Source organism: Polypterus senegalus, chromosome 3 (genome assembly GCF_016835505.1).
Source record: "Polypterus senegalus isolate Bchr_013 chromosome 3, ASM1683550v1, whole genome shotgun sequence".
In the NCBI taxonomy this organism is placed as follows: Eukaryota; Metazoa; Chordata; class Cladistia; order Polypteriformes; family Polypteridae; genus Polypterus; species Polypterus senegalus.
This window is the reverse complement of record NC_053156.1, coordinates 96641740-96658138: the sequence shown is the minus strand read 5'-3', so window position 1 is coordinate 96658138 and position 16399 is coordinate 96641740. Positions and strand designations below refer to the sequence as shown.

Here is a 16399-nt window from a genome sequence, read left to right as displayed (position 1 = left end):
CATCGGTGTGTTTATTGTCCTGTTCATCCACTAATGAAATGTATTTGGTTAGCAGTACCTGACTCTAAGTACCTTCTTAATTCATATGGAAAAGGATGAGGAGTGTATTTACAGTATCATACATGGCCTGTGTATGTTGAATTACCTTTTTGTTAAATTAATAATGACAAATTAAAATCTATTATGCCTTGTCTATCTATCTATCTATCTATCTATCTATCTATCTATCTATCTATCTATCTATCTATCTATCTATCTCTCTGTATAGTATGTACTGTATCTGTAGATTCAACAGTGTTTCGGATTTGTGTACAGTTCCCAGTTTTAGTCCAAGATGAATATTTAATGCAGTCAGACAAAAGTTCAACGTTGTTGTCCTGATTATCATGATTTTTTCTTCTCTGGGCAAAAAATGTCAACCTATTTAAGGTCTGAGAGCTTGAGAAATAAATATACGAATGGTTACAAATAATAGAAGTTATATTTCTTTACATTCCACAGAATACCCATGGGCCAGTTGCTTGATCAGAGGATATAGCCTGTGACCTTTTTTACACACCTTAGGGGAGCTCACAGAAAATATGGTCTGACTGGGTTTCATATGTGGAATAAAGAAATTCAATTTTAGTTTGCAAGGCCTGCTGAAAATAAGACTAAGAATAAAGTGTGACAGGACTTATAATATATTTCAAATATGTATTGTTGTACTTTCCAGCTACCACATACAGTATGTTGACCAATGTTAAATACAAAGGCTGTTAAGCTTTAATGTATGGAAATGTAGTGTATGCAGGGCTTGTCATAATTAGATACTTGTCAAATCCCCAAAAGAGTCTTCTGACATTTTTCACAGCTACATACATTATGCTAATTTTAGAATCCAATATTAGTTTTCTAGCGTAATTGCCAGGTTCATGACCCTATTAAGGAAGATGTACCATTTTGTTTGATTTGAAAGTAATATTTAATCCTGAAGTTTGCATAATAATGATTTTGCTTTGGACTATCAGTTAAACGATAATTCCAATACATTGCCATGTCGGAAATGTCTGATTTTTATAGTCAGTGCTCAGCAAAATGTCCAACACAGTACAATAAATTAATAAAAATTGAGATGTTTTAAATGAAAAAGCTAATGCTGATTGCAGTAACGAAGAAAAAATACAGTAACTTAGTGTGAAAATAGGAAGTTTAATATTATGCAAGACAACTGCATCTGTAGGCTTTACTATTTTCTAGTGGGATTTCAAAGTCAGCTGCTAATGCTGTGTAAAGCCATTGCTATTGCATGCTTCTGAAACAATGTAATTCATTGGATAAAATTTAATGTGGATGAAATCCAATTAAAGTTAATAATAGTAATATACAATATATAGTAGGATGCAACATTTTGTATCTTTTCTTTATATTTTAATCATGTGATTTTAGGACATTTAGGAATTTTCAATCTATCAAACATAACCAGTTAATAGCCATGCGTTTCCCAGTATCACAAGAGAGAGCTGTGTCCACCCTTACAACATTGAACACAAGACAAGATAACAACCCAAAATGTGGTGCAGGTTCACCACAGGGCACATTAATGCACAGATCTGCACTCACTCATAAGAGGCCACTTTAGGGATGCGAGAGGAAAACTCATGTGGACATAAGAGAGTTAATGTCTGCACCAGGATTTGAACCAGTAACTCTGGAGAGGGCAGCACTAACTGCTGTACCTCACTCTATTGCATCCAGTTATTTTTAAATAAGTAGCCACGGTAGAATAGAATAATTGCAAAAATATTTGCTTTCTCTTGTCCTACCTTCAGTGCCTTTCCTCTGTATTTGCGTATATGAATGTCTCTTAACCAGCATTCCCGTCTCGAGTGTGTTCCTTCTAAGCCTCTGCCATTATTTTTCAGGCACTTTTCTCACCTCCTGTCCGATTTTGTACTTGTAGTCTTTGAAAGTGCATGTCATATATGACCTTACCTCTCCTTATGCATCTCACGCTCGCACTTCCTCTTTTGTTATGTCACCAAAGCCAGACTGTCCAATCTGATTGCTCAGAGGGGTTCAACACACAGGCCTTAGTTTTTTAGAATATAGTAGATGGATGGATGACACCATGTGTCAAAAGTGCATCTTAAATTCACTTTTTGGCTTTCACCCTTTCCCTGGAAGCCCTTCTTTACTCCAGTGAGAAGGATCTTTTAGAATTTAGAAAGTATGGATGAGATTCTATTACATTCCCTTCTGCTCAATTCTTTTAGCTAGGTGGAGACGGATATTTTCTTCAAAAGCTCTTTACTTTATAACCTCAAAGGATGTCTTGTAATGTGGTTCCCAGAACGGCAGATAATATTAAAAAGGTGGTCTCAGTGGAACAGTAGCACTTTTAATTGGCTCAGTGCATTGTCTGGATAATGAGAACATTACGTCAACATAAACCCCTTTATCCTTTTTGGAAACTGCTTCTTGTAGCTCATCTCATATTCATAATTAGTATCCTTGTGTGTAGGTCTTTTCAGTTATATATTTAAGTGGGAATAGCTGTGTTTTACATTATGTATATTTCTATTTGCCATACTTAAACATTGGTTTCAGTTGAACTTGTAATATTTCTTCTGTTGTTTGAACTTGAGATTATTTCAGTTCATTTTGGAACAAAGTAAAGTTAAGAATCTTTTGAAAAAGAGGTTTAGTGGCATCACCAGGTCCAAATTGCCTTATTTTTCCATTCCATAGGGGTCGGAATCATGAGTTCCTAAGTTCAACTCCCAGAAGGACACAACCTGCGACCAACCTTTGTCATACCTGGAAATGCAATTGATCTCTACAGTGTTCTATTTATTATTATTGAACTGTCTGACACCTTTATCTAAGGCATCTTAAAAAGACCAAGTTAAAGTAAAATTAAAATACTCACAAGTTACAGTAAGTGACTTACTTAGAGTCACACAGTGAGTCAGCAGTGGCAATTGCAACCTTAGGAATTAACGTGCAGTGCAGTGACCCAAGTGACAGAAAGAGAAAAGAGGCAGAACAAGTGGGGAGGAACAACTTGGGTAGCAGTAAATGGTTTGTGGCATCTGAATGACTAAGTGATCCGATTCTCTGAACTCCTCACCCCAACTTGTACAAGCAGGTCACACGTCCACATTTGGCCGGACCAAAAAAGGTAACAGAGTCAAGTTGTCCACAAGGCTAGTTTGAGTCTTTTTCATACTTACAACAAACACACGAAATTTGTATGAAAATAAACAACATTTAGAGGTGACGCCATTTGGTAGTTGTGAATGTCAACTGAACTGAACAGCAGACAGCTGTTCCACACTTGTAAGTCTACAACATTAGGTATTAGCTTTAATAAAGATGAAAAATGGTTTGCGACCAGTCACAGAATACAACTGTTTCAGCTGCACCGTTCACTACTGTCATGCGTGCCACAGTTCACAAAATTCATTGAAGTTTGGATCATCTGTCCACTGTTCTGGTGGTTTCTTGAGACTGTGACCATTCTTTGCCTTTTTCTTTGAGGACATCTGAGAAGGATGTTTCTTCTTTCTGTTGAAGACATTGAGGAATGTTTGGTAATGATGGCTGCTGCAGGCCTTGGACCATCTTTTCCTTTGTTTCTGTTGAGACTGTAATCAAAGAGGGATGAAATAGAAACTTGTACTTTTTGCTTGAATTTTCATGAAACTCCAACTTAATACTAGAAAGTTCTGGATACTTCCATTATTACTAATGGAAGGGACTCCTCCTTAGTACAAGAGTGTTCTCTGCTTTATTTTTATTTTTTTTATTTCTTTGCTAGTCGCTTAGCCAATTAAAAACCCCACGCGAGAGTACCCACGTAGTAACAATACAAGTAAAATATTCAAAATGGAGTGGCCTCTAAATGTTTCAGAATTTCACAGGTAAGCAAGCTATCCATAATGGACAAAAGACTTGTGGAGAAATGATTCTTTGCATTGGTTTGTAGACCACACTAGTCAACATATTTGGCTTTGTTATGACACACCTAACTTAGAATATAACAAACAGGTCTGAGGCTTCTTTTATTCTGCTTTTGTTTTTTTGGATAGGTAACAGAACTGAGTCTTAGTGAAACAGGACTTTTATGGAGTTTGTAATAATATTAAGAAGAAACATGTAGCTCAATGAAATAAATAAATGAATCATTGAGTCGATGATCTTGAATTTTTCAGGGGATGGAAGCAAATCACTCAACTCACTTTGGTGAACACACACTTGCATATGTTTTTAGTCTTCATGCTTGACTTGATTCTCTATTACTTTGAGAAAATCACGTTGAAATGTATACCCTTGCATTTCTATTGCCTCTTGGTTTCAGGCTAGAGGTCAAATCTGTCATGTATCAATCAATTTCGTGGACAGGGGCTTGTAGAAAAATAAGTTCTGGATTCTTTAAAAAAAATTCTGAAATGAAGGCTAAATTGCTTACAAAGCTCACTCATATACAAAACAGAACTCATGTTTTTTGCTTACTGATTTGATGGTCTTTTTCCTCTTCTTTCGGCTGCTCCCGTTAGGGATTGCCACAGAGGATCATTTTCTTTCATATCTTTCTGTCCTCTGAATCTTGTTCTGTTACACCCATCACTTGCATGTCTTCGCTCACGACATCCATAAACCTTCGCTTAGGCCTTCCTCTTTTCCTCTTTACCTCTTCCCTGGCAGCTCTATCCTTAGCATCCTTTTCCCAATATACTCAGCATCTCTCCTCTGCACATGTCCAAACCAACACAATCTCACCTCTCTGATTTTGTTTCCTAACCATCCAACTTGAGCTGACCCTCATACTCGTTTTTAATCCTATCCATCCTCGTCACATCCAATGCAAATCTTAGCATCTTTAACTCTGCCACCTCCAGCTCTGTCTCCTGCTTTCTGGTCAGTGCCACCGTCTCCTACATACAAAACAGAACTCATGGTTTATTGCTTGCTGATTTGATGGTCTTAGATTATAATGTCACTTTTTGAAGCTTCAGAATAAAATTTAATGTCACCCATGCAAAGGCCATCATTCTGGTTCCTGTTGTTGTTCAAGCGTTCATTCTAATTTCTCGAATTTTTCTGCCACCTTTAAGTCAAAACTCAAAATCGACCCGGAAACTGAAGCATACATTAAGCATTAACATTAAGAAACGTTTGTATTTGGCAGCCCTTGTGGAATGTTTTACATTAGATGGCCACTACATTTTGGATTAAGAGATTTACAGTCACTGCTTTTCTGGTAAGATAGACATGATATATTTATTAGGAAATGCATATCATATGCCTAAATGTCATGAGATATATTTATAATATATCCTGTCAGAATGAGAAAATACAGTATGAGTCAGTAGTCCCTTGTCACTGAAGTGTGTTTACAGGCTGTTTTCACTTATTATTATTGTAAATATTTTTTTTCTATTTTCAAGCAAACCCCTTTTGTTAAAAAATATATATAGTACAGCTTGACAATTTTTGAAATTGATATGAAAATAATTGCAGTGATTCTGGGTGATGTTATTTTTTTTTACTCAATTTTCAACGGAACCCGCTCAAGTCCGTTCACTGCTTGCTTCCCATCCTACACATTAAAGGCTGTGGAGGCATTCTATACCACGTTAGAATGAGAGAAAAAATTCTACTCCATAAGGCGAGGTGGCAGTTGGCTTTCGTAATTTAAAATTTGATGTGCAACTACTGGCCTTTGCCAGTTCAGCAAGACACGATGATTTGCATCTGTGACTCTAAATTAAAACTTTCAGTTGCAAACAAGAAGAAGGATGGAGACATCCTGGTGATTTTTAATTCCGTTTAATCATAGGACTTAAACTCTGTCAGTTAGAGTTGCTGAATATTGACAATTTAAAACAGTCAGTCAGAGATTTGAACAGAAACTTGGGTAAAAATTGCAGCATAACACCACCCATATTCAAAGTTCCATAGATGCAAAATACATTGTTCTAAAAAACCCGTTAAAAACGTTAATTCAGTTTAAGCTGCAGTGTTATACATAACCAAAGTTGAGTTGTAGACAAACTTTATAACATGCATGATATCCTACATCTGGTGGGCTTTGTGAAATGGCGGACAGCACAGTACTATAAAAAATCATTGCTGTCCCTGAGCTCCTCATACAGGCAAAGAAATTTGAACATCTTCATTTCTAGAACTTAAAAGACCACATGAAGACCTAATCCAAGCCTTGAAAATCTGCAAGGTCATTGGTGAACTGGACTCAGCAAAATTTGTTTCAGTTATATATGAACTTGTGTAGACAAGTGGAAATGAAGGTAATCATTTACTTGAAAGAATTCTGCTAGATCAACATTGACGAATAAAGTTAGGTCGTCATGCAGGCTTCTTTTTTCAGGACTAAAGACAAAATAACTCCTTTAGCCCAGCAGAGTAGGACATGTCCTGGCCATTTTTAACAGCTTCTTTGTCTTTTTATACGGTGGCGACCAGCACTCCACATAGTATTCAAGGTGTGAGCTCCCCAGCACTTGAAGTAGTCTGTGCATAATCCATCCATCCATCCATTTTCCAACCTGCTTAATCCAAACACAGGGTCACGGGGGTCTGCTGGAGCCAATCCTAGCCAACACAGGGCTCAAGGCAGGAAACAAACCTGGGCAGGGCGCCAACCCACCGCAGGGGACACACACACACACACACACACACCAAGCACACACTTGGGCCAATTTAGAACCACCAATCCACCTAACCTGCATCTGTGCCTAATATGTCTTGAAATAATGTATGTTCAACACTTTTTATAATATAAGTTGACTTGTTTTGTCTGTTTAATTGCTCCTGCCTCAATAATCAGAATGTTGCATCAACTAAACACCTGACTTTTTTATAGGCTGCAATCATAGGTTTATGATATTCATTTTGCCAGCATGTAGCAAGTCGTACTAAACTGCATTTTTAGGTGTTCATCCAGTTTTGTGAATTTCACAAGTTTACTTATTAAGTTAGAGACACTATCTTTAATATAAATTAAAAAGAATAATAGTCCAATAACAAACCTCTGAGTGACTCCACTGATGGCCACACTCTGTCATGCTGCCACATCTGACTGACAGACTAATTATAATGCAGCATCCAGGAGAGGAAACGTAAGTCAGTGTTGTGTGTAGCACTAGGAAGGTCAAACAGAATGAATGCAAATAACCAGGAGAGGAAATGTTAAACAAGCCAGACAGTCAACACCAAGAGTCAAGCCCACCATTTATCTCATCAAAATTGTAAACCAAGAATTAAAAATAAGAAACACAAGTCAAGGTGAATAGAGGTGGATCCGTAATGTCAGGATTCAAAGTATTAATGATATCATAAAATGCCACTTCTGGAATAAGCTCCCTAGCAATGCAACATCGTGTCTGGGCAATGGAGTGTCAGAATGACGATGTCCAAGGAACAGACATAAAGTAACATAAAATCAATTTACTTATCTATAGTTCAAATAAAAAGAAGAGGGACAGAAACCCAGCCTACTAAAACCAGAAGACAAGAACATAAAAGAAGCAAAACAAAGACAGACATGGATTGTTTGGGCTGAAGAGTGACAACAACAGATTAAGGTGATCTGACGCAAACACCATTTCCACCTACTGTGTGTGCTGATTATTATAAAGAATTATTCAAAGTTCAGACTCACTCAGCCTCGTCTGTACTTAACTAAAACAGAGCTCTCCCATTCTAAGGATATATACTGTATGTTTGGTCAAATAGAAACTCCAGATTGGCCTTGTGTTTGTATGGATGAGTATGTTCTTTGATGAATTGTTGTCAAAGGCAGGGTTGGTTTTTTCATTTATTTTATTTTTTTGTTTAATGAAGTCAAATTGGCACTGGCTTCCCACACACTATATCTCCAGACTCTGCCCATTATTAATTATGTTCTGTTCAATTTGAAAATTCATTACAAGCTTAATGAAATTACACTGGCAAAGAATACATGCTTCCATTCCCAGATATTTCTTAGGTTAACTGATTACTGGTAATTGTAAAAAGACTAACATTTATAACCTCAACTCTGAACTGAATAAGTGAATTACACGATGGATGAACATTGAAAATAAAGAATTTTCATTTTGAGGGTTTTAGAGACCAAAGAATTATGTACGGTCATTTATTTTTTATATCAGTAAGTTTTTTCTTACGTCAAAAATGAATTCCTTTCTCCCACAGAGTCATTTTGTTTATTCATGCTCCACCATTTTGAATTGCTTTGTATATAATGTGTCGAGGAACATCAACAGGATGGAATAATCACAAGGTGAAAGATATAAAAGTCAACATCATGCACAAGTTTGTGGATACCACACAAATGCCTAGTGTTATTTTCTTCGTATCTCATATTGATTTCTGATTACAAACTCTTTTCCACCACTTTGATCACAATCTTTGATTTGCGTTTTGGCTTAGTTTGTATGTGAATTCCTGGTTTTGACTTTCTTGTTTTGAATCTGTACTACAATTATTGTTTCATGCTTTGATTTACACTCACGTGGCTCTGACCTTAGCTAGTTTTATATACACCACTAGGCTGACCCGCCTTTTAAGTTGACCACTTCGTAAGGCAATTCAATATGTTGATCAATTTGATATTTTATACAAACTCATTAATTTGGTTATATTGCATTTGAGCGGTATTACTTTAATACTCATAGTTTCTGTTATTTTTTGATGAAATCTAAACTTTTTTTCTATATTGAGGTCGCCCTTTTGAACCCCCCTGATATTTACTACGCGGTGAGACATTTATACTCCATCAACATTAATTTTGTCTATTTTTCCAGCGCATCTCGCACAAAAGCAAGGGAACGATGGGAGTACCAGAACTCTGCTCACATCATGTCGCTTCGTACCGCAATCTGCAAGTAGTAATTCTGTGATAAGCGGAATACCGCTACGCTTTCCACTCACGGGACGGAAGGACAAACCCGACCGCTTTTATATAGTAAGAAAGAAGAAGAAGATATCGCACAGTCTGGAGTAGAAAATCATCTTTTAACTGGAAAAACGAAACTACATATCCCATCGTGCATTGCAAAATGGACAGGGTGTGTGTGAAACTCCGCGCCTGCGTAGCACTCACGGGACGGAAGGACAATCTCGGCCACTTTTATATAGAAGGATGACTGTCTCCTGATTCCATTTCTTTTTTCTAACTGCTGCTATCCGTGCAATAATCAATGTACTGTTAAAACCTGCACACAAAAGCAAACATAAATTATTTGATACAGATATTGATTAAAAAAGACACATAAATGGCCAGTCCTTCCACTAAATGACTAGTCAGAAATCTTTCAACACAGGAACAGCCTACTGTTTCTCCAACATCTGATAACTAGATGAGATGGCATTCTGACTGGAATTTGATTGAGAGAGAACATTCAATCCACTCCATCAGACATGGAGATAAACTCAAGGGGGAAGACCAAGTCATTAAAATTATCTCCATATGTGACATACAAGCCCTTGGGTAAACTGTCCTCTTAGCATAGATGAATTTGGGAATATTGAACCGTTTGAGCTCAATAATTTCTTGTCATACCATCTCCATTTCTAACTACTAGTTGTTCTTCAAAACTATTAATTCAAACAAAAAAGCGTGAAGGCATGTCTGGGTAAGGTCAGAGGTTTATGTCAAAGGTATTTTTAAAACAACAGAATATTAATATAACATGAGAATTGTACAAAATAAAATCAACCAAACACCCAATTTTTCAGTATAACAATTACAGTATCTAAAGTTTAGGTACTTGAATTGTTTGGATGGTACTGTATAATGTAGTATATTTCAAGACAGGCAGCTCAGGTCAGATGAAGATTGTAATTTGCCCCAGTGTCTGTCTGGATAAGACTGCATCTGAGTATGATAAACAGACATTCTTTCAAGTTAGTATAAATTGGAATCTGGAGTCACTCCCATGAGCCTCCTACAGTGGTTGGTACCAAGTGAATGGCAACACCCTGTGAAGGATGGCCGGCCATTTATCCCAGCCAATACACCCAAGCCGCCAGGTGGAGCCCTCCTTGCAGCATGGAGGTTCCCAGAAGACCAGCAGGGCATCATGGACAATGGAGTTTTTATGCAAAGCCCTGCTGGATGCCGTGGGGGCCACAGGAGGGAGCTGCAGGGAGGACCGAGGGCTTCTTCGTGCCCTGTGACCCGGAGGTTCATCATAGGAATAGCGACGGACTTCCGGGTTGAAGAAAAGGACTATTTACCCTGACCCGGAAGGAATAAGGACTTGTGGACTGTTGGGCAGAAACACCTCCGGGTCAGGGAGTATAAAAGGACTATGGGAACTCCCAGACAATGAGCTGAGCTGGGTGGAAGGGTGGCAATGCGTCTGGGAGCTGGAGGATTGGTTTATTGATAATTATTGTGATTTATATGAGTATTGTGGTAGAGAGTGTGCTTTGTACACTGTGGCGACAAAATAAAGTCAACTTGAGGACTTTTACCTGGTGTCTGGAGTCGTGGACAGGGGTTCAAGGGAGCGAGAGCGCCCCCTATCGTTCACAACCCTTATAATGTCCATTTATCTTCTCCTGACTGAAAGCAGAGGTGTCAGAGGTATGGTTATTGGTCTTCTCCCAGCTCTTTGTCTTCGTTTCTAGGGGCAAATGAAAAGCATACGAAGAGGCTGTGCCTCATCTAATTCCTCCCTAAATCAGTCCCATAAAAGTCACACAAAAGCCTCTTGTATGATTGACTATCTATCTATCTATCTATCTATCTATCTATCTATCTATCTATCTATCTATCTATCTATCTATCTATCTATCTATCTATCTATCTGTCTGTAGTTTTAGCACCATTACTAGCACTATTGACATTAATATTTGTTGACTTTTTTACTGTCTTTTTCCATTGTAATGGCATTGCTGCTTTATTTAACATATTAAATTTCACTATCCCAGAATTTGCTTGAACAACTCTTCATCCTTGAGACATTTCCAGAAGGGCTGATAAGCAAATTTAAATTTGCTGATCTAAGGATAATAAAAAATCTGAATTTGCTATAAAACTCCCTATTACGGCCAAGATGGGAACTGACTTATCCAAAGGGGGTAGCGTATTAGTACCAAAGGACTAAGAGATGAAAGCATAACCTTTAGGTACCATTGAATAGAATTGTCAGGGGGCAAAGCTAAGTCAGAGCAACAAAGAAATGTTAAATAAGAAAAGCTGACCACAATCCCATATCAACATGCAAAATGTCAAATGAAATGTTACAACAGTTTTTTTACTGTCACTATAAAAACTGTATGCCTGTTCATGAGACCCGATTGATGCAGATTACTCTTCCTGATTTATAGTTACTTGGGTCAACCCAATCACACTTTTCATATAATGGGATGATATTTGCTATCTTCTGATCCTTAGGAATTTCCACATTGTGCAATGATTTTTTTTTTGGTTAAATGTTGTTTGACTTTATCTTGTTTAATCTAAAGGCTTTGTCACATTATGCAACATTTCCTGTGATCTTCAGTCATAGTCTTCATTTCTACTGTATACTCTTAATGAGTCAGAGGTTGCATGCTACTGTAACAACTCATTCCAATTAGTCTACGGCTGACTTAAGTAAAATGAAATGGGTTTAATTTTGTCTTTAGTCATGGGATTGGGCTCTGTATGCATGACAGCTGACAACCAATGAATGCTCACCCAGAATTACAGAACAAAGGCAAGTATTTTGGATTTCACAAACACAGCAAAACTGATGTCTTGTGTTATAGGTGCTGTGACAGAATCGAAGGGCAGAGAGTGCTCTTAACTCGCCATAATTGTTAAATCTTCATACAGCACAGGCTCTGTCAGGTAGAACACTATTGGCTGTCAGAAAAACAGGAGATGGGCAGGAAGAGGTGTGTTGGTTGGGCTGCACCCAGAATTGATGTCAATAGATGGGAGGTCTGTGTTAGAAACAGAAGTGGAGCCTGCAGAGGAACCATAAGTTGGGTTAAGTTGGTTTTTCTTCTGAGGAACTTTAGAGGAAGAAGAAAAGGTGTTAGTGTGTACTGCTAACCTTTGATCCAGCATAACAACACATTTGCGGACATGTGTAATTTTATATATCTATATATATGTGTAAGCCCGTGCTGTATAAAAAAATTGAAATGTAGAGATGTCAGGTAATTGAAAGGAACTACTCTGGGCATCTCTCTCCTAGAAGGTTTTGTTTTGCCAAAGTGCTCGCAACTCTTGTGTATTAGCGGCTAAGTGAGTGTCTCTTTCTTCTGAGGTTTCGTTTTGCTGACGTGCTCGCCTCGCTTGTGTACAGTATTAGCAGCAGGAGGAAAAGTAAAGGGTTTACTGTTTTGCCGGTGTGAAGGCCTCGCTTGTGTATTAGCGGCTAAGCGAGTTTCTGTTTCTTTGGAGGTGGAGTCCTTACTCCGACTCCACCTCTCACTTCCGGGCCAGACATATAGACATACTTCCACGCGTAGACATTATATATACAGTATATACTTACACAAATATATACATATACACTCAGACTGTTTTTTATTTTACAGTATTTGTTTTTACGTTTGAATGTTCAATATCCTTACAATTTATGGATTGAAACTTGAAACTAAATCTACTTGAACTTGAATCTACGGATGTGAGTGCCATTTGCCCTGTACTGTTTGCCAGAAAGAAGAAGTAGGAAAAGTGGCTGTGGTCTTAAACTATCCTGTTTCTCTTTTTTAGGCAGTGAGTGATTTACTCCTGGGTCCTTGTAATGTACTCTGCCACCTTCACCACACTCTGTAGTGCTTTATAAATTTGAGAAGAGTTAGGAAAGTGCATCAGCCTCCCTACCTGATGGTCAGAGTTTGGGCCTTGTGTCATGTCTAGAGTGGTTTGTTGTTTGTGTAAGACTTTCAATATCTGTACCCATCTGTGGTGTTATTTTGTTATAGTAAGTCCTTTTGTTTATTATTTTTGGTTTATTAGGGTTAAGGACCTGCTCACAACACCACCTTCTGTCTACAAAGATTATTTTGATGCTGAAAAATGAAATCAGAAACAAAATCTTTCAGTTGTTTTGCCTCTAATAAATAGCCAATATGTTGAGTGCTAATTTTCTTTTTATTTAATGTTCTCCTTTTGTTTGAAAGGCAGTCTGTTCAGAATCAAGCAGGCGTATAGGGGGGGTTTTCAAAGAGTGAACACTCAGTGGAAGTGGCCAAATGTGAACCTGGGATATACTGCATATTGTACAATTCTGACTGCAGAGGCTCCGTTGTTTAGATAAGGTAATAAGTGTAGACAGGTACTCCCAAGGATATCATTTCAAAGCTTTGTGGTGAGCGGCAAGGTCATGAAGATAAATTAAAACTGATTTTTACTTGTATTAATGAATTACTTAAGGGAATTAGAAGTTTTCATAGTTCATTGAAACCATGGCAAATTCAGAATGAGTCATTTCTGAATAAACTCTTGATATTGAACACAACAGCACAAGCAGATGCTTTCTTGGAATTCATTTCAGAAACTTTGCTAGTGAAAAGTTTGCTTTCAGCATTAATAAGCCGTGTCTCATTCAGAATTTTGGCTTCCTATATATTTAAGAGAAGGGAAATGACCAGAACCACAAGTCAGAATATTCACATTCATCTAGTGGATGTGCAGTAGATAAGACCCTGGACTTTAACCCCCAAGGGTGTCAATTCACAGCGTGACGTTGAGTAAGTCACTTAACCTGCCTACGCTCCAACTGTAAAAACTACTTGTTAACAGTTGTTATCCCATCTTATAATACACCTTGGATAAAGGTGTCAGTCTAATATATTATAGTAATAATAATAATCCTGAAATCTGTATTTATTTAATCCATTTTGTTAATCATTATGATCATTCAGATGAAGAACACCCACACTTTCAACTGTAGAGGAAATTCTTTATATAACAATTTTTGTCTATTAAGCTTTTAAGTTATATTGCCTTTTGTCTACCTATTCTCAGTAAGATGAGGTTATCTTTAGTATGCATCCCCTAGCTAGCCCCTCACCTTCAGCATGAAGTATCAGGTATCTTTCTATGTAATCTAATACAGGATAATCTGATGTCCCATATATGGACCTGTTTGTAATAGATTTAACATGTTATCAGATATATTGTCTTGTATATTCATACTCTATAAAGCCTTTGTCTACAAAATAAGCGTCAGCATAAACTGATTAGTAATACGAGAGTAACCTGCTTCTACTGTTATGCTCCAAAGGAATCTTTGTTAATTAAATTTCTTATACTTAAGTATAGTAAGTCTGAAGAATCTTTTTATGTAAGTTGAACCTGGGTCAAGAGATTTTCCCTTCACAACACCTTTTCACTACAATTGTCATTATTACTTTTTTTTGTAGGAGACACTTGCCTGTTTACCATTCTAATGCAAGTAAGGGGTATGAATCCCCTCCTTATGCACTAACTCTTAGGGTCAACATAGAAAAGTCTTTTTTAGGCTTTACACAAGGAATGCACCAGATTTTTAGCCACTGAATATATTCAGCTAAAAATAGCAAACAAGAGGCACATTTGGAGTTAAAATACTGAATGTTTTGGACAAATATGTGACTCTATTCCCATTGTTCTTCTGCACTGGCTATGAATGACACTTTCAAATGGCCACACCCTGTTTTAGGGAACGACCAGTATGCCTTACTGCATTGCATTGTGGGGTGTCTTTAGAGGATTGTACTGGTCTGTTTACAATGAGCAATACAAGCAGTAGTGACATATAGTCAGAAACCTCAGTGTTTTTACTGAAACAAAAGTGAAAAATGAAGAGAGATTGTGAAGGGATCACACCAGGATAAAATTAAAATGCAAAGTGGCTCAGTTTAAACAAATTGAGGTTGATAAACAATGTTGGTCCAATGGATTAAGTGCAATACCTTTGAGCAAGTTTAAAAGTTAGAAATCACTAAGTACGTACATAAACAGTTTATTAATGGCTGGGTGCACAAGCTTCATATTTACAGTACAAGCCAGGAGAATGTAAAAACTCAGACATTCTAGCCAAGTCAAGTTGGCCAAGCAGCTAGTGGTCCTTCATCCACCCCCTGGTTTAAGCTGAGTTTTGTATTTATCAGCAAGAAGGTAAAGTGTAATTGATGGATGGGCATATATACTGTAAGTCATCATTTATTATTTGTAAAACTATATTTTGTTACTCTTCCCTGTGCTCCTACTCTGGATTAGCATTTATAGTAAATGGATGAATAAATGGATATCTACTATATAATAAAACATTAAGGTCTGTGGGTTCAGTCCCTCTAAGAAATCTGATTGGTCAGTTTGGCTTTGGTGACATGACAAAAGAAGAGGTGCGAGAGACACACAAGAAGGTATATGAGGCATGCTGAGAGAGTAGTTGTCTTTAAAGACGGAAATTATAAAACTGGACAGAAGGTGAGAACGGTGCACTAAAAATAATGAGAGTCAGACAAGCAGGCTTTATTTGAATGAACTCAAGAGATGGAGCGCCAGTTAAGAGACGTTCATACATGCAACTGTGGAGAGGCACTAAAGGTACACACAAACAGGGCAGGAGATACCAAATATTTTAAAATTATTCTGTTACCTATCTTGGACAATGATATATATATTGTCACCAGACGGGGGCACTCCAGCTGCCCAAATCCGACACAAGCAGACACCAGGCACAAGTTTCAGCACATAGCAGACGTTTATTTACACGGGGAACAATTTTCTGTCATTCTCCTTAACAGCAGAGTACACTATAGCACAATTAGCACATTTTTCTTCTTTCTTCTTCTTCTTCTTCCTTCTCTCTCTGTCTTCCTATCTCAGTTACCTCCACTCCTCCCCTGGCAAGCGTTGTCCTCACCCTCCCGACTCTGGCTCTTGGAGTAGTGGCAGCTGGCTCCTTTTATTCTGTGCTTGGGAGTGCTCCAGGTGGTTTGTTAGCCGGGTCCGGAATCACTCCCAGGTGTGAAGCAATTATTTTAACAAATGCTATTAAGTGTTTCAAATGATTACTTTTTATAATTACATAGTGATGTATCTGATAATCTACTCACGGAAACTCAAATGCAGATACAGTGAGCCAAAGCCTCATCGGGTAAGTGGTAGGAGTCAGTCCATCACTGTCGCACTTGCACTCAACCCACTGGGCTAACGTAGGATCAACATTCTCCCTCATACCCCATACAGAATTTGCTCCAGCCTCAACCTTGATGCTGCTGGCATAGGCTACAGTCTTCCATGACCTTAAATTGGATGGACAGTATTAACTCATCTCAGGAATGTGGGATGGAAATCAGAGTGCTGGGAGGAAAATTCAGTTGACATTGTGAGAATGTGCAAACTCCACACATACGTACATAACTGGAGTTCAAACCCTACAAATTTAAGCCTAGT

At 37.8% G+C, this 16399-nt stretch overlaps 1 protein-coding gene across 6 annotated transcripts in view; it reads left to right on the top strand.

The window, feature by feature from the left end:
• fam184ab (family with sequence similarity 184 member Ab) overlaps positions 1–16399 on the top strand; it is a 651259-nt gene that overhangs the window by 318600 nt on the left and 316260 nt on the right. The gene's annotated exons all lie outside the window — the stretch shown is intronic.